This window comes from Balaenoptera musculus, chromosome 11 (assembly GCF_009873245.2).
Source record: "Balaenoptera musculus isolate JJ_BM4_2016_0621 chromosome 11, mBalMus1.pri.v3, whole genome shotgun sequence".
Lineage (NCBI taxonomy): Eukaryota > Metazoa > Chordata > Mammalia > Artiodactyla > Balaenopteridae > Balaenoptera > Balaenoptera musculus.
The window spans coordinates 47304054-47321821 of record NC_045795.1 but is presented as its reverse complement, the minus strand read 5'-3'; the positions used below and the strand labels follow the sequence as shown (position 1 = coordinate 47321821).

Genomic DNA, 17768 nt, shown 5'->3' with positions numbered 1-17768 from the left:
TTTCCATTTGCATGGAATATCTTTTTCCATCCCCTCACTTTCAGTCTGTATGTGTCCCTAAGTTTGAAGTGGGTCTATTGTAGACAGCATATATATGGGTCTTGTTTTTGTATCCATTAAGCCAGTCTGTGTCTTTTGGTGGGAGCATTTAATCCATTTACATTTAAGGTAATTATCGATATGTATGTTCCTATTCCCATTTTCTTAAATGCTTTGGGTTTGTTATTGTAGGTGTTTTCCTTCTCTTGTGTTTCTTGCCTAGAGAAGTTCCTTTAACATTTGTTGTAAAGTTGGTTTGGTGGTGCTGAACTCTCTCAGCTTTTGCTTGTCTGTAAAGGTTTTAATTTCTCCATCACATCTGAATGAGATCCTTGCTGGGTAGAGTAATCTTGGTTGTAGGTTTTTCTCCTTCATCACTTTAAGTATATCCTGCCACTCCCTTCTGGCTTGCAGAGTTTCTGCTGAAAGATCAGATGTTAACCTTATGGGGATTCCCTTGTGTGTTATTTGTTGTTTTCCCCTTGCTGCTTTTAATATGTTTTCTTTATATTTAATTTTTGACAGTTTGATTAATATGTGTCTTGGCATGTTTCTCCTTGGATTTCTCCTGTATGGGACTCTCTGTGCCTCCAGGACTTGATTAACTATTTCCTTTCCCATATTAGGGAAGTTTTCAACTATAATCTCTTCAAATATTTTCTCAGTCCCTTTCTTTGTCTCTTCTTCTTCTGGGGCCCCTATAATTCGAATGTTGGTGCATTTAATGTTGTCCCAGATGTCTCTGAGACTGTCCTCAGTTCTTTTCATTCTTTTTTCTTTATTCTGCTCTGCAGTAGTTATTTCCACTATTTTATCTTCCAGGTCACTTACCTGTTCTTCTGCCTCAGTTATTCTGCTAGAGTATTTTTAATTTCATTTATTGTGTTTTTCATCGTTGCTTGGTTCCTCTTTAATTCTTCTAGGTCCTTGTTAAATGTTCTTGCATTTTGTCTATTCAATTTTCAAGATTTTGGATCATCTTTACTATCATTATTCTGAATTCTTTTTCAGGTAGACTGCCTATTTCCTCTTCATTTGTTAGGTCTGGTGTGTTTTGACCCTGCTCCTTCATCTGCTGTGTGTTTTTCTGTCTTCTCATTTTGCTTATCTTACTGTGTTTGGGGTCTCCTTTTCGCAGGCTGCAGGTTCGTAGTTCCCGTTGTTTTTGGTATCTGTCTCCAGTGGCTAAGGTTGGTTCAGTGGGTTGTATAGGCTTCCTGGTGGAGGGGACTAGTGCCTGTGTTCTGGTGGATGAGGCTGGATCTTGTCTTTCTGGTGGGCAGGCCCAAGTCTGGTGGTGTTTTGGGGTGTCTGTGGCCTTATTATGATTTTAGGCAACCTCTCTGCTAATGGATGGGGCTGTGTTCCTGTCTTGCTAGTTGTTTGGCATAGGGTGTCCAGCACTGTAGCTTGCTCATCGTTGAGTGAAGCTGGGTGTTGATGTTGAGATGGGGATCGCTGAGAGATTTTCACCATTTGGTATTATGTGGAGCTGGGGGGTCTCTTGTGGACCAATGTCCTGATGTTGGCTCTCCCACCTCAGAGGCACGGCCCTGATGCCTGGCTGGAGCACCAAGAGCCTTTCATCCACATGGCTCAGAATAAAAGGGAGAAAAAATAGAAAGAAAGAAAGAGGATAAAATAACATAAAATAAAGCTATTATAATAAAAAATAAAAAAAGTATTAGGAAAAAATTTATTAGGAAAAAAATTTTTTTAATTTTTTAAAATAACTTTTAATTTTTTATAATAAAAAATAAGAAAATTATTATGAAAGAAATTTATTAAGAATTTTTTTAAAAATTTTTTTACAATAAAAAATAAGAAAAAAATTATTAAGTGAAAATTTATCAAGAAAAAAATTTAACTTTTTAAAATAAAAAATAAAAAAAATTATTAAGAAAAAATATTTTTTAATTTTTTAAAATAAAAAATAAGGAAAATAGTATTAAGAAAAAGTTTATTAAGAAAAAAATTTTTTAATTAAAAAAAAAAAATAGGATGTACCGAACCCTAGGACAAATGGTGAAAGCAAAGCTATACAGACAAAATCTCACCCAGAAGCGTGCACATATACACTCACAAAAAGAGGAAAAGGGGAAAAATGAATATATCCTGCTCCCAAAGTCTACCTCCTGAATTTGGGATGATTCGTTGTCTATTCAGTTATTCAACAGATGCAGGTATATCAAGTTGTTTGTGGAGCTTTAGTCTGCTGCTTCTGAGGCTGCTGGGAGAAATTTCCCTTTCTCTTATTTGTTCATACAGCTCCCGGGGTTCAGCTTTGGATTTGGACCCGCCTCTGCATGTAGGTCGCCTGAGGGCCTCTGTTCTTCGCTCACAAAGGACGGGGTTAAAGAAGCAGCTGCTTCGGGGGCTCTGGCTCACTCAGGCCTGGGGGAGGGAAGGGTACGGATGCACAGCGAGCCTGTGGCGGCAGAGGCCAGTGTGACGTTGCAGCAGCCTGAGGCGCGCCGTGCATTCTCCCGGGGAAGTTGTCCCTGGATCTCGGGAGCCTGGCAGTGGTGGGCTGCACAGACTCCCAGGAGGGGCAGTGTGGATAGTGACCTGTGCTCGCACACAGGCTTCTTGGTGGCAGCAGCAGCAGCCTTAGCATCTCATGCCCATCTCTGGGGTCCGCACTGATAGCCGCGGCTCGCTCCCGTCTCTAGAGCTCGTTTAGGCGGCTCTGTGAATCCCCTCTCCTTGCACACCGCGAAACAAAGAGGCAAGAAAAAGTCTCTTGCCTCTTTGGCAGCTGCAGACTTTTTCCCGGACTCCCTCCCAGCTAGCTGTGGCGCACTAACCCCTTCAGGCTGTGTTCACGCAGCCAACCCCAGTCCTCTCCCTGCGATCCGACTGAAGCCCGAGCCTCAGCTCCCAGCCCCGCCCGCCCCGGCGGTTGAGCAGACAAGCCTCTCGGGCTGGTGAGTGCTGCTCGGCGCTGATCCTTTGTGCGGGAGTCTCTCCGCTTTGCCCTCCGCTCCCCTGTTGCTGCGCTCTCCTCCATGGCTCCGAAGCTTCCCCCCTCTGCCACCCGCAGTCTCCGCCTGCAAAGGGGCTTCTTAGTGTGTGGAAACCTTTCCTCCTTCAAAGATCCCTCCCACTGGTGCAGGTCCCATCCCTATTCTTTTGTCTCTGTTATTTCTTTTTTCTTTTGCCCTACCCAAGTAAGTGGGGAGTTTCTTGCCTTTTGGGATGTCTGACGTCTTCTGCCAGCGTTCAGTGGGTGTTCTGTAGGAGCAGTTCCACGTGTAGATGTATTTCTGATGTATCTGTGAGGAAGAAGGTGATCTCCGCATCTTACTCTTCTGCCATTTTGCCCAGACCTCCCCTGTTTGCTCTTTAGTTCTTCTAGATCCTTGTTAAATGTTTCCTCTATTTTCTCCATTCTGTTTCTGAGATTTTGGATCATCTTTACTATCATTACTCTGAGTTCTTTTTCAGGTAGCTTGCCTCTTTTGTGTTCATTTATTTAGTCTTGAAGGTTTTTACCTTGCTCCTTCATCTGTAACAAATTTACTTGTCGTTTCTTTTTTTTTTTTTTTTGTTGGGTGGTGCTGTGTTCCTGTATTACTGGTTGTTTGACCTGAGACGTCCAGCAGTGGAGTTTGCAGACAGTTTGATAGAGCTGGGTCTTGGTGCTAAGATGAGGACCTCTGGGAGGCCTCACTCTGATTGATATTCCCTGAGGTCTGAGGTTCTCTCTTCCTCCAGTGGTTTGGACTTGGAGCTCCCACCACAGGAGCTCGGGCCCAACCTCTGGCTTGGGAAGCAAGATCCTGCAAGCTTTATGGCGTGGTAAAAAAAAAAAAAAAAAGGAAGAAAGAAAGAAGAAAAGGAGCAGTACAATATCAAAGAATAAAAAACAAAATAAAATTAGAAAGATAAAAAATATATTAGGAAAAATAAAACTCTAATTGAAACAAGTTAAGATAAAACCACAACAGAGGGGCTTCCCTGGTGGTGCAGTGGTTGAGAGTCTGCCTGCCAATGCAAGGGACACGGGTTCCAGCCCTGGTCTGGGAAGATCCCACATGCCACGGAGCGACTAGGCCCGTGAGTCACAATTGCTGAGGCTGCGCTTCTGGAGCCTGTGCTCCACAACAAGAGAGGCCACGATAGTGAGAGGCCTGCGCACCATGATGAGGAGTGGCCCCCACTTGCCACAACTAGAGATAGCCCTCGCACAGAAACGAAGACCCAACACAGCCAAAAATAAATAAATAAATAAATAAATAAATAAATAAATAAATAAATAAAATTTAAAAAAACAAGAAAAAAAAACCACAACAGAAAAAAAAGGGGGGGGGGAACAAGCCAAAAGGAGAGATTGCTAACAAAATATAAAGAATAAAATAAAATTAGAAAAAAGATTTATTAGGAAAAATAAAAATATAAAAGATCAACAACAATGAATCAAGAAGGTAAAACAGAACCACAATCTAAAGGAGGAAAAAAGAAAAGAAAAAAAAAAAAAGCCCTGAGTTTGGGGGCAGAATTTAGGCGGGGGTTGGAACTTAGGCAGGGGTGTGGGTTTGGGTGGGGCGGGGCAACGTTCAAGCATGGGGCGAGGCCTCTGCTTACGACCTCCGCAGAAGGGGAGAGGCAGCAAGTCAAAAGGTGGGCCTCTGGAGTGTGGGGTTCCGGAGTTTGGAGGTGGGGCCCTGAGTGAGAGTGTGTGGATGGGGTTTAGGCCCAGGTCGTTGGAGGGGTTCTCCAAGTGTAGAGGTAGGCCCTGAGTAGGGGTGGCGCTTGGGCTCTGCCCTCTAGGAGGGAGGCTCCAAGGGCAGAGGATTAGGCCTGGGAGCCCAACAGGCTCCCCAGTGCCTAAGTGGACAGGGAAAGCACTGGCCCCATTCCCTTCTGTTCCTTCACGCCCCTCCCCCACTGTCTCTCCCATCACAGCTGGATCCCTAACCGTGGGTGGGTCCCACTGGGTGTAGGAGCTCCTCCCCTCCCCCAGCCACCCCTCAGGACTGGGGGTCCTGGAGGTCCGACCTTTACTTTTGCTCCCCCTTCCCGCCCTCCCACTCCCTCAGCACCTGCAGGGCTGGAGGGGGCCTCGGTGAGCAGAGAATCAGACCCAGGACCTCAACAGGTTCCTGGGGGTCCAAGTGGGCAGGGGAAATCTGGCCACGCTCCCTTTTGATCCTCTGCCCTCCAATGGTTCCCCAATTTCCCCGTTTGGGTGTGGGATCCCTTCCCCTCCCCCAGCCGCCCCTCAGGGGCGCCAATCTCGTCCTGCTTCCACTTCTCCTCCCCCTTCACTCCCCCCATGCCCCACATCCTACCCGGTCGCTGGGGGTTCCTCCCGTCCCCTTAGGTGTCTGTGGTCCCCCACTGATGCCTGGTAGGTGCCCTAGTTCGAGGGATCTGTTTGAATGTTGATGGGAGGTGCACTGAGAATTTTGCCAACATCAGTTTGAGATTTTGCCTATAAGGAAGGTGGTAGCTGATTTAGTAGAGACAAATGATCAGTATTTCCAGAATCTGCTCTAGTACCATCAGAGATGGAACAAATAAAAGATGTAGAGGGGTCATTTAATTCACCTGGAGAGTTACTTTGATGACTACTGTCAATTTATAGAACTATTTCCCCCTTTTAGGAGAAAGAAATTCCAGCATGTTAGTTCTCTAAGAATTCTAGGCCTAATAAATGAGTAGGAGTGGAGGAACTAAGGAGAAAAGGGTGTGTATCTTTCAAAGGGCCTAAACAAAAGGGAATAGGTTCAGAGACAGGAACCTCTTGAGGTTCATTATGAGTTAGGAAAGACAGGGCCAGGCCCAAGGACAGCCTCTTCATGCTAGGCATTAGGCAGAAGGCAAAGCCACCTCCTTATTTTGCACTTAATGAGGCATGGAGGAATGGCATCTAAAACAGCAACTTTGTAGTATCTGAGCAAGAAACTCTGACCATGGAAACCGTGGAGCATGTGCAATCAAAATGCACAGGTTGCTGATTACCCCGTACGACCTTCCATGTGTGGTGCTCGACTAGTAAGGGATGGTTTAAGGGAAAACAGCTCTTGTATGGTGGCTTCAGGAGACAAATGTGCAGGACTGCGTAATGCCTATACATGAGGAGGGTGTCCTTGGGCCCAGCCCTGTCTTTCCTTCTTCAATTAGAGATGCCACTATTTGAAGTGTTTTAGTACTCCAAGGCAGGGGCTGCTTCATAGTAGTGGGGTTGAGCACCAAGAGTGTGGCTCTAGTGTCAGCCAGGACTGGAAGAGATTCATCCCCAATCTGGAAAAATGTTTCTCCAAGTCAATTAAGGAGGAGGACTGGGAAGAGGCCCTGTAGTTCCTCAGAGCCCCATCACTGAGAATTGGGAGGACGATGGAAAGGCTGGTTAGAGGGCTGAAGGCACCTAAAGTGTAGATTTGTAACAATCATTTTTCCAATGTCCTGACTCTTTGTGATAGTAGCAAAAACTAGAAGGGTTTTGGTTTCGTTTAGGAGCCTTCAGTTGCTAGAGTGGAAGAGTAAGAATTTTGGCGACCTTCCTTGGAGGTGACTCATTTGAGTACAAGAGAGCTGGTTTGCCATTAACTAAATCTGGAGTGGGCATAGTTTCCCATTCCATCCTGGTCCTTTTTACTAAAAGGGAAAAGTCCCTGTTCAGCCCATTAATAAACATAGATTTAAAAGCTACTAAGGTAGAATCATCATCTGAAGGAAGACCAGAATTTTCTTTAGAAACAGTCTGAAGTTTATTGTAATAGTCATGAACAGGCTCATCAGATTTTTGTGTTCAAACCTGAATTTTGTTCTGATCAACAGGCTTTGGAAAAGCCCTAGAAATTGCTTATTGAAGTCACCTAGCAATTGCCTGAGCGTGATCATATAATAAGTTAGGGGGCTAGGCTCCCAGCTGTAATTCTAGAGACCTTTCAGGACTTTCCCAATTAGCAATTTTCATCCAATACTGGGCCTGGCCTTTACCAACAAGCACATGAACTAGGTGATATAAGTCAGAGAAACCAGGTTGATCAGTCTGAATGACTATATTAAATCCTTCATCAAATCTGTATAGATCTTTAGTTACTTTGGGAAAATCCTTGACTATGGCTCTCAGCTTCAGTCCAGGGAATATAAGAAATTAAAGATTTAGCTTCTGGATCCTCAGAAGGCTTGATATTAAAGGGACCATTTCTGTTAACTTCAGAGGAAAAATGAGAGGGGAGAGTTTCAGAGAAAATGGAAGTTTGGTGAGAGAATTAGTATTGTTGCCAAAACCTGGCTTCTGTTCACCAGTGCCAAATAGAGACACTGAGACAGAATTTGGAGAAGTAGAAAAGAGTATCTTAATTGCTTTGCTGGGCAAAGGAGGCCATAGCAGGCTAACACCCTCAAGACTGTGTCCCCCTTCCTGGGAAATAGGAAGGGGTCTTATAGTTTCAGGGTGGAAAATAGGGCTGTAGGTAAGGATCGGGTCTGATGTAGTCTTGCATTTTTCTTTCCTCGTGGAGACACTGAGATCATCAGGGCTGGCGTCAGGTGGTTCTGGTGGTCCTTGAGGTTATTGTTCCATGACCTTCTTTCTAGAATGAAGAATGCTCACAAAGGAAAGGAATGTTAGGGAGTGTTGTCTTGGAGAAGTAAACACCAGGTGCACAGTACAACTTTAACTAGAAGGCAGTCATTTTCAGAGTGCAATTAAACAAGAAATAGAGGAGGGGGGGGAAATCGGAAAGAATAAGGGCTGAACAAGGGCTGACAACCTGGGGGGTGTCTCATCTAGTTTCTGCTACAGCAGTGTGGGGGGACTGACAGTCTAGGGGAGGCATGTGCAGCATAGAACACAGAGAGACAAGATGTCATCAGAGGGAGACAAAGAAGCTGAGGGAGAGGAACCTGAGACTTTGGGAGCCATTTTATCTTTTTATATTCATTTGTTTGCCTTAGTTAATCTTAAAATCTTATTTTACCAAGAGGCAACTCGAGACTCTTGATAACATTGGGAAGCCTCAAAATACCAGTTAAAATCAACATTCCAGTTAGTTCTGGAAATTTTTGAGCTACTGTAGTCCAATCTGGATTTAAGGAAATTAGGTTTGAGGATTTCAAAAGTTCCCCATAATGGCCATTGATGTTCTAAATTGCCTTTGGTCAGGTCAGTCCATTTAGTTAGAAATGCACATGAGGAAGGGCCATGGTTTTTAAACATAAAATTAGCCAGAGTGCCTATGGGGGAGACATCTTCAAAATACTTAGATAACTGGGATCCCATTTCTTAGAGGTTTTTCCTCTAGAGTAAAGAATAATTTTCAAACAGCTTAAACAGTTTACAGCACAAGTAGCATAATTTAAACAGCTTGCAAGTTAATCCCAGCCGGTCCTAAGGAGGAGACAGCATGGTCCTGGAGGAGCCTGACTGAGGCTTTTTTTTTTGGCAGTCTCCACAGGCATCCAAAGGAATAGGCTGAAGGCTGAAAAACCCAGCACCATTTCAGAGAAACAACCCCTGTTCCCAAAGGAACAAAGGAATAGGTTGCACATCTCGGCCTGTTTCCGTGAAATAGTCTAATCTCAAAATCAGACCCAAGTGCCAAACAAGTACTCACATACAGAACAGGGCCTTGACCAGAAAGATGAAACCTTTAAAGAGATCCTAAATAAAGCCTGGAGAGCTTCAAATGCAAAGAGGGCCTGAGCTTGGATCCAGGAGAAAGATGTACTTTCAACCTCCAAGGTTGGTGAGAAAGGCAGAGAGTGACAGTGGGCTCAATTGAGGGTACCACAGCTGTTTGCTCACCAGCCTCACAGCTGTCAGGGGCCTTCACTGATCCCTATATGGGCCACCAAAATGTTTACCTGAAACAAAAAGACTGTTAGTTTTTTTGCCAGCAAAGATGGTTTTATTTGGGATCAGCAGAGAATTGCAGTTCGAGGTCTGCAGACATAGCAAGCCACATGCAGGTCTCTACACGAAAAGGGAAGGAGAACACTTCATAGTGTTGCTGACCTCTCAGCTTCTGTGCACCAATGCCGAACAGAAATATGGAGACAGAGATTTTAGAGGATAAAAGAGATGGCTTTATTCCTTTGCCAGGCAAAGGGGAAAACACATCAGGCTAGTGCCTCAAGAACTGTGCCCCCTTCCCTGGGAAATTGGAGAGGATTTTATAGGTGGGGTTCGCAGTCTGGGGTATATGATAAGGATCAAAGTAGTGAAGGTCTTGCATTTTTCTTCTTCTTGCATTATTTCAAAACAGTCATAGCTGGCATCAGGCAGCTCAGTAACTGGGTCCATTTATCTCTGGTTTATCGGCCTTCGACTTTCTTTCTGAAAAGCTGCAGGGGTGATTTATTACAAGGGAGTGCAGAGAATGTAAACACCAGGAGCAGGATGTAATTTACATAGAGTTAGGGAGTGATAGGTTAGCTTTGTGAAGTACAAATCTATTTACAGACACTACAGATTAGTAACAGTTAAAATAAAACTATGAGTGAGGGCTTCCCTGGTGGTGCAGCGGTTGAGAGTCCACCTGCCAGTGCAGGGGACATGGGTTCGAGCCCTGGTCTGGGAGGATCCCACATGCCACGGAGCAACTGGGCCCGTGAGCCACAACTACTGAGCCTGCGCGTCTGAATCCTGTGCTCCGCAACGAGAGAGGCCGCGACAGTGAGAGGCCCGCGCACCGCAATGAAGAGTGGCCCCCGCTTGCTGCAACTAGAGAAGGCCCTTGCACAGAAACAAGGACCCAACACAGCCGAAAATAAACAAATAAATTAAAAAAAAGAAAGAAACAGCACTCCCACAGAGATTTCCTTTAAAAAAAAAACAAAAAACTGTGAGTGATTGACTCTTTCAGGCCTGTTCCTTCTCTAGCCTATTCACTGTTCCCTTTATTTTCCTTGTTCTCAGGAGAGGGAAAAAAACCTCACCTCTATTTTTATTGCAACAATAGGGAGGAAAAGGAATTCAGGAGACTGCAGGAAACAAAGAGTCCAGGGCTTGTCATTGGCAGAATCCTGGCCAGGAAAGGAGTCTTTCTTCTTCCTGTTGGGCTCTGCTGTCATCAGAGGGTGTGAGAACCCCCACTTTGGTCTCCTGACTCTATTTATATGAGGTTTCTGTTTATTAATTTTTACGATTCTCATTGCTGAAAATAAAGAAAAAAATTCCATTAAGAACACTTATAATCCTACTAATCCTGAGGTGGGGAACAAACTCACAGAAGACAACTTGGTATCCCAATATCAAATCCTTTCTTATGCAAACCATACACACACACACACACACACACACACACACTGATGTTAACGAATGCTTTCCTGTACCTTCAGTTTTAATATCTGAATTACATTTTATTGTCTGGATAAATCATAATTTATTCAACCAGCCTTCTTTTTTTAAGACATTCAAATTCCAGCTTCTCCCTAATTCATATAACACAGGACTTATATAATCGGCTAAAAATTAACTTGAAATAAGAAAGCAAAAGAATTTTTAACAGCAAAATAATTATCAATATATGGAAAATCCAATGACTGGGAATATTCATTGGTGATCAATTTCTCATTTTCTAAAGAAATTTTCATTTTCACCAGATTTTTTTCTTGACCACTAAAATAAAAATAGCTAACTAGAAGTTGCTATGCCTTTATATATGTGTGTCAGAGTTTGAACTAGGTCAGTCTTAACTTGAATGCTTTTTGTCTAGGTCGTTTCTGACCAAATTGTTGGCCACTGGCAAAGTAGTCACGCGTATGGCACTTCCCCAATTAACAAGGCCTCTTCTCATATCTGTTCATATACAGTTAACAAAAGATGTGTATGCTCTTGTCATATGAGTAAAATTATGTTTCCTTAGTTACTGCTATCACCTACCTAGTGATATATATTTTCAAGTTTTGTACTGTTGACTGAAAAAAATACACAACCTAAAAGTTGAGAATTATGTTTAGCTTGGTGGACAAAACTGAGGACTTCAGCCTGGAAGACAGCCTCTCAGATAGGTCTGAGAGACTGCTCCCAAGAGGTAAGGGAGGAGCCAGGATATATAGGGGTTTTTGCAAAATAGTCAGAAAATCAAAGATTACTGTTACTGAAAGAAAACCAGACATCTTAAGTTAAGGAATTTAGTGCTTGTCTAGGTATGGGAAGAACAAGAGTCTGAGCTTACTGAAATCATTCCTTTAATATACACCTTAGCTATCTGGGGCCAGTATCCTGTTCTTTCCCAGCCTGGGTCTCCTCAGGGCTCCCCCGAGGGGTCAGTGGTAGTGGCAGAGGGCTTAATGGCCTCAGCATCCTTTGTTTGCTGATATGGCAGGCAACATTTTTTATTCACAGTACTAATGAATGAATGGCAAATAATCCGTGTTTTGATGGAATCCAGTGTTTATCACAACCCCCCTCTGCTGCCACGTAGATGGGGAATAGCAGAGCAAGCCTGGTGGAGGACACGGGTAGTTGAAGGGGCATCAGGAGATTAGTGAAATGGGAATTCAGTGTGTGCAGAGGCTTCTGTGGAGAGGGTGTTTGACCGAGTAAGGTTTGGATTAATGGCAAGAGGGAGGAGTTTGAACTTCACCTTTACACTAGCGACTCTGCTCCCTACTTCAGAAGAGAACTTCCACAGGCTTTGCTTCCATGTCCTCCCAGCTGCCTGCCCCCATGCCCCTGAGTGGCCTGAACTCCTGCAGTCCTAGTGGGGACCATTTTCTCCAGACAAGCCCTCTCAATTCTGCATCATTAATTTCTCTGCCTCCAGTGACTCATTCCTACCAATTGACTAGCATACTGACATTTTTTTCCCATCTTAAAAAACAAAAACTCATATTCTTCCCTTTCTCTTCCAGCTACTGACCCACTTTTCTCTGTTCTTTCAAAACAAAAGTCTCTGAAAGACAGGCATATAGTAGGTGCTCAGTAAATAATTGTTCAGTGAGTGAACAAATGAAAACACTTTTAAAGGAGTAAGGCTTTTATGATAATCCAGGTGTGAGCTGATTTAAGCCTGCTGTTAACGAGAATAAAAAAGAAAGGGGATGTGGGGGAAGGAAGTATGTTGAAAATCTCCATAACTTCCTCTCAATTTTGTTGTAAACCTAAAAGTGCTCTGAAAAATTAAGTCTTTAAAAAAGAGGAGGTAGTATATAAACTTCAAAGGAAAAATTAAAAACCTTTGATGCCTTATGTTGTATACAGTTGATTCTTGAACGACACAGATTTGAACTATGAGAGTTTTTTTCAGAGACATGAGTTTTTCACTAGTTTTTTTCACTTCACTACTGGAGTTTTTACTCCAGTGCTACACGACATGGTTGGTTGAACCTGAGTGTGCAGAACTGCGGGTACTGAGGACCAGCTATAAATTAAATATGGATTTTCAACTGCATGGAGGGTCGTACTGATCTCGGAGAGACAGCAATGAGCAGTCCTGAAGAGACATCTTAGTTCTCTGCCCAGGAATTGAACCTGGGTAGCCTGGATGAAAACTAGGAATCCTAGCCGCTAGTTCACCAGGGGCTAGTGGCTAGAGGCAAAATTCTCCTGGCTCTTACCCCCATTGAAAGCAAGAATGTTTCAAGGAGGCAAAAACTGTAAAAACAGGTACAAAGTTTATTATTAGAGACACAGCACAACGTATGCGAGAGCACACAGAGAAACAGTTTATTTTACTTAAGCCAGAAGCTACGCAGAAATACACACCCAGAGAGAAGGGGTGTGGGAGTCCTCTCTAATGAGGAGGAGCACAGTAAAGAGGTGATTTAAATCCTGTATATAGGACAGTCCTTCTGGGTCTTTGTTAACCTTTGGCTAATTATCTTGTTTCTTTTTCCACACCTGACCAGTCCTAGGACCCTCCCCAAGATGCATGTGCAACTTTTTGTTGAGATGGATCCCACCACAGAGGCCTGTGGGTGTATGTCCACACTTATTATGGGGTGGCGCCCCCTCCCTTTTTGACCCCCAAGGAGCCTTCCTTTGCGTGTGCAGACAGGAAGTTTTCCTTGACCTCAGGAGTGGTCATCTTATCTCTTTACTTCAGCAGAGCTCAGCTTCTGCCACTAGCTTTGTCCTTGGAGTGTCTGGGTGAGAACAAAGCTTCAGTTTTACTCCACTTGACAGACACCAGTTGTCTAACCCAGGGGCCCATCTGTCTCCTACCTCAGTACCCCTAAACCCTGCATTGTTCAAGGGTCAACTGTATATGTAACATAGGAGAGGAAATAGCCTGTAATTTTAGCATTCTATGTTTGATAATAAGATTAATTGGTGGCACAATGGATGGATATACTTGATAGAAGTGATTTGTTTTCTTGCTTCAAATATTTTCATTTTCAATTTATCATATACCTTTTCTTCTAAGAATAAAAACCCTATCATCTTAATATTACAGATACTTGTTGACCAGGTAATCTTTTATTTCTCCTTAGACTCCTCTCAGTTTTGGCAATTTCTCAGATTTTTCTTGTTTTTAATGACCTTGGAAGTTTTGAGAATTATTGGTTAAGTATTTCATAGAATTTCCTCAATTGGGATTTGTCTGATATTTTTCTAATAATTAGACTGGAATATGTTTGGGGAGGAAGATCACAGGTGTAAACTGCCATTCTCTTATCTTATCATGGGTACATACTATCAATATGACTTAACACTGTTGATGTTAATCTTGATCAGCTGGCTGGAGATAGTGTTTATCAGGTCTCTCTACTGTACAGTTACTCTTTTTTTTTTCTTTCTATAAGGTACTTTTTGAAAGAAAGTCACTACATGCACCCCAAACTTAAGGAGTGGGGAGTTATGCTTCATCTCCTTAAGGTGGAGTCTCCACATGAATTATTTGTCATTTTTCAAGAGATTTGTCTATTGCCTCCTGTTTATTTATTTATTCGGTTTTTTAAAATTTATATCAGTAGGGACTCATGGATAATTATTTTATACCCTGGGTTATAATCTAATAAAACTTTCAGTGGGCTGAATTGTGTCCCCCTCCCAAATTCATACGTTAACACCCTAAACCCCAGTGTGATGTTATTTGGAGATTGTTGCCTTTGGGAAGTTAAGTAGATTTAGATGAGGTCACGAAGGCGGGGACCTCATGATGGGATAAGTGGTCTTATAAGAAGAGACACCAGAGACCCTGCTCAATCTCTCTTTCTCTTTCTCTGCCATGTGAGGACACAGCAACCATCTGTAGGCCAGGAAGAAGGCCCTGATTGGGGAACAGAATTAGCCAGCACCTTGCTCTTGGATTTCCCAGCTTCCTGAATTGTGAGAAATAAATTCCTGTTTATTTCTGTTTAAGCTACCCCGTTATTGGTATTTTATTATGGCAGCCCAAGCTGACTAATACAATACTTTATTTTGTTGTTCAAACTTTTCTACATTTGGCCACTGGGAGCTGGTTGACTTGTCTTCCATATCCCTCTGGCATACCCCCATCATTGTGCTTTTTTTTTTTTTTTAGACTAACTTTCTGGAACTATAAGATACTCCAGGTTCATTTAGTATATTTCTTGCCCCAGTCCTATTATCAGTCATTTCTCCAATGGTCCTGATTCTTTTTATTGGAGAATGGTGTTAAAAACCAAGATCTGGTGCTAAGTGTGCTCATTGCTACTAGGAAGTCATCAATTCTGGGCCTTTTCATCTGACAGAACAAGGATATATATGTGCATAGTAACCTGTGTATATTCACATAACTATAAATATTTTCATATGTAACCATCTACATTAATATTAAGCTAAACATGGGTTTATACTGTTGTCTCCAACTCTAATCTGTTACCTCCTTGTAGAGTAGCCCTACTCCTTTCCTTGCTTATCTGTAACCTTTCTTCCACTCCAATAGTGAGAAACCTGGCTTCTGCCATCTGCCACTCATTTACTTAATTGTTGAATTCTGGTATACATGTATAGCAGTATCAAAATTGTTAATCTTTACCCCTATGGGAAACAACTTTATTAACTAGAGTATAGTCTTCATCTTTTGCCTGTCATCTTACTGCCTCTAAAATATGGAATGCGTCACAGATTTGCATGTCATCCTTGTGCCGAGGTCATGCTAATTTTCACATGTCATTCTAATTTTAGTATATGTGCTGACAAAATGAGGACAATAATCAAACTTTTAACAAAGATGACAACATGACCACTGTAGGAAAGAAGAATATACTGTCTACACTCAGAACCTTTTAACATATCATTTCATTTCATTTACTTTGTGGATGTTCTTTGTTGAATTTAAAGGAAAGAAGTCCCCCCTCCCAACTTATATAAATCATCATAGTATTGAATTATTTGTGAAATAGCAAAATGTTCATATTTTAAACTGTTTTGAAAAACATCTAGATTCAATACTTTCCTTGTTTACCTCAATAATGAGTAAATAAGAATCTTTGGCAATTAGCAACCTAATTGTTCACATCAGTGAGGGACTACTAATGGAATTTAAAAATCTAAACAGTTTGTCTTTTTAAAAAATTATATTAAGCATCCTTCCTTCCTCATCTTTCTTCCACCTTGTTTTCATTATCAGTTTGTGAATTTATGCCTTTTTAAAACAGAGGTAGTATTTAGATAAACTTTCCTCCAGCCCCCTCTCAAAGGCTGCTGATTATGAGCTATGTTGACTTATTTATTAAAATATAGTAATAAGTGAAGAATGTCCTTGCCATCTACCTAACTATACTATCCCTGGCTTCACTTAAAATTTTTTCCAGCTTTATTGAGGTATTATTGACAATTAAAAATTGTATATGTTTAAGGTTTACAATGTGATGTTTTGATATTTGTATACATTGTGAAATGATTATACAACCAAGCTAATTAATGTATCTATTACTTCAATAGATTCAATTATCACATTACTTGTGATGTACTCTCTTAGCAAATTTCAAGTATACAATACATTATTATTAAATATAGTCACCATGTACGTTAGGTCAGCAATAATAAAAATGATAATATTTTAATTGAAGTACAACTTAAAATGGCTGTAATTTTTTACACATTTAATTGCATATGTTTAATCTTTACCAGAAAAGCCCTTATTTTTATTAAATATCATATAAATTATGCTCTACTTTACCATTAAAAGATTTTAGATGACCAAATCACATAGGAATATCCAGTTTTTAAAATACAGAGTAATATTTTTGATTGGGAAAGAGAAAACCCATTTTAAAGTGTGTGTGTGTGTGTGTGTGTGTGTCTGTGTACTATTTAACTTCTTTCTCTTAAGGGAGCATTGCTAGCTGTAACTCTGTATTTCTTTAAATGTGGTTGGGCTCACCTTAAATGGAGAAATTGGAAATTATTACAAGACAGTGAATTATTTTACAATCGTCTCTAAACAATAATCACCAAAATAAGTAGTGATTGAATCATTACTTTAGCCATATTTCCCAAAGGCTGGGTTCTTTTTAAAGATGAAAAACACATGAATAGGTTTTTTTCATAGAACCTGCTGCCATAAAAAATACCACAGCCTGGGTGGCTTAAACAACAGAAATTTATTTGAAGGCTGGAGTCCAAGATCAAGATGTTGGCAGGTTTGGTTTCCTCTGATGCCTCTCCTTGGCTTGCAAATGCCAGCCCCGCCTTCTTCCTGCCTCTTCCCATGGTTGTTCCTCGCACACTCCTGGTGTCTCTTCCTCTTCTAATACAGACACCAGTCATACTGGATTAGGGCCACCCCAATGGCAGCTCTGATCAGCTCATGCAGGCCTTATCTGCATATACGGTTACATTCTGAGGTACTGGGGGTTGGGACTCAACACATGAATTTTGGGGGGACACAATTTAGACCATAACAGAACATTTTGTGTGGTTTTTGGAAATCAGACTCTGTCTGTGTTTGCCATTGCTTTTAATTGTAATTATGAAATTCTTTTATCTTAGAGAATATTTGAAGTTGGACCCCAGAAGCAAAGTGATAGTTGGCAACCGTGTTGTCTTTTATTGCCCTTTCTTGTTCTCTTCCAGAGAAGTGATTCTCTGTCTTTTTCAGGGAGGCATGGGCAGTTTGAGAATCTGATGAAAGCTGTCATGTCAGTTAACTTTGACTAAGGACCTCAAAATTTAGTGGATTCATACAATAACCTTTTTCTTCTTCTCAATATACTGTGCACTGGCAAATTGTGGGCTGGTTTGAGCTGGGATTGCTTATCTGTGTTGTCTGGGCTCACCTGTGCATTGTGGTCACCTGGTTTTCAAAGGCTTCACTGATGGATGTGGTGGTAGAGTGGCTGTGGGTAGGGGCTCTGGAGGTAACTGAGCCATGTGATGCTCATCATCCAGCAGGCAAGCCTGGGCTCAATCACCTGCTTGTGATCGTAGGGTTTTCAAGAGCAGGAAGAGAGAGCAAGCCACAAAGAGTAAGTGCTTTTCCGTTCTCTCCTTGCATCACTTTTCCTGATGTCTGCTTGGCCAAAGCAAGTTATATGGTTAAGCCCAGATTCAAGGGGTACAAAATAGACTCCATCTTTTATTGGGAGGAGCGGCACAGCCATATTGCAAAGGGGCATGCCTGTGGGGATGAAAGGAGTGTGTGGTCTCTAGTGAGATGAAGGAAGAGGTGTAATGATGAGAAAAATAAACTAAGTAAATTCTACTCTTACAAGAGTTTTCCTCTACAGTGAGTAGTTATCTTTTGAGGAAAAATGAAGGCTGTCCTCCAGAGAAGTACAGACACTGGCTGTTGAGAGTGAAAGCACACAGGAAACAGGAAATGGAAAAGAGATCTGAGTGGGTGATGGGTGGCGCA

General features: G+C 42.0%; 1 protein-coding gene and 1 non-coding gene across 3 annotated transcripts in view; one reads left to right on the top strand and one right to left on the bottom strand.

The window, feature by feature from the left end:
- Window positions 1–17768, top strand: part of NEK10 (NIMA related kinase 10) — a 306143-nt gene that overhangs the window by 149841 nt on the left and 138534 nt on the right. The window lies entirely within an intron of this gene.
- LOC118904570 lies at window positions 15013–15118 on the bottom strand. The gene has a single exon (XR_005022024.1). It is a non-coding gene; the product is annotated as a U6 spliceosomal RNA (small nuclear RNA).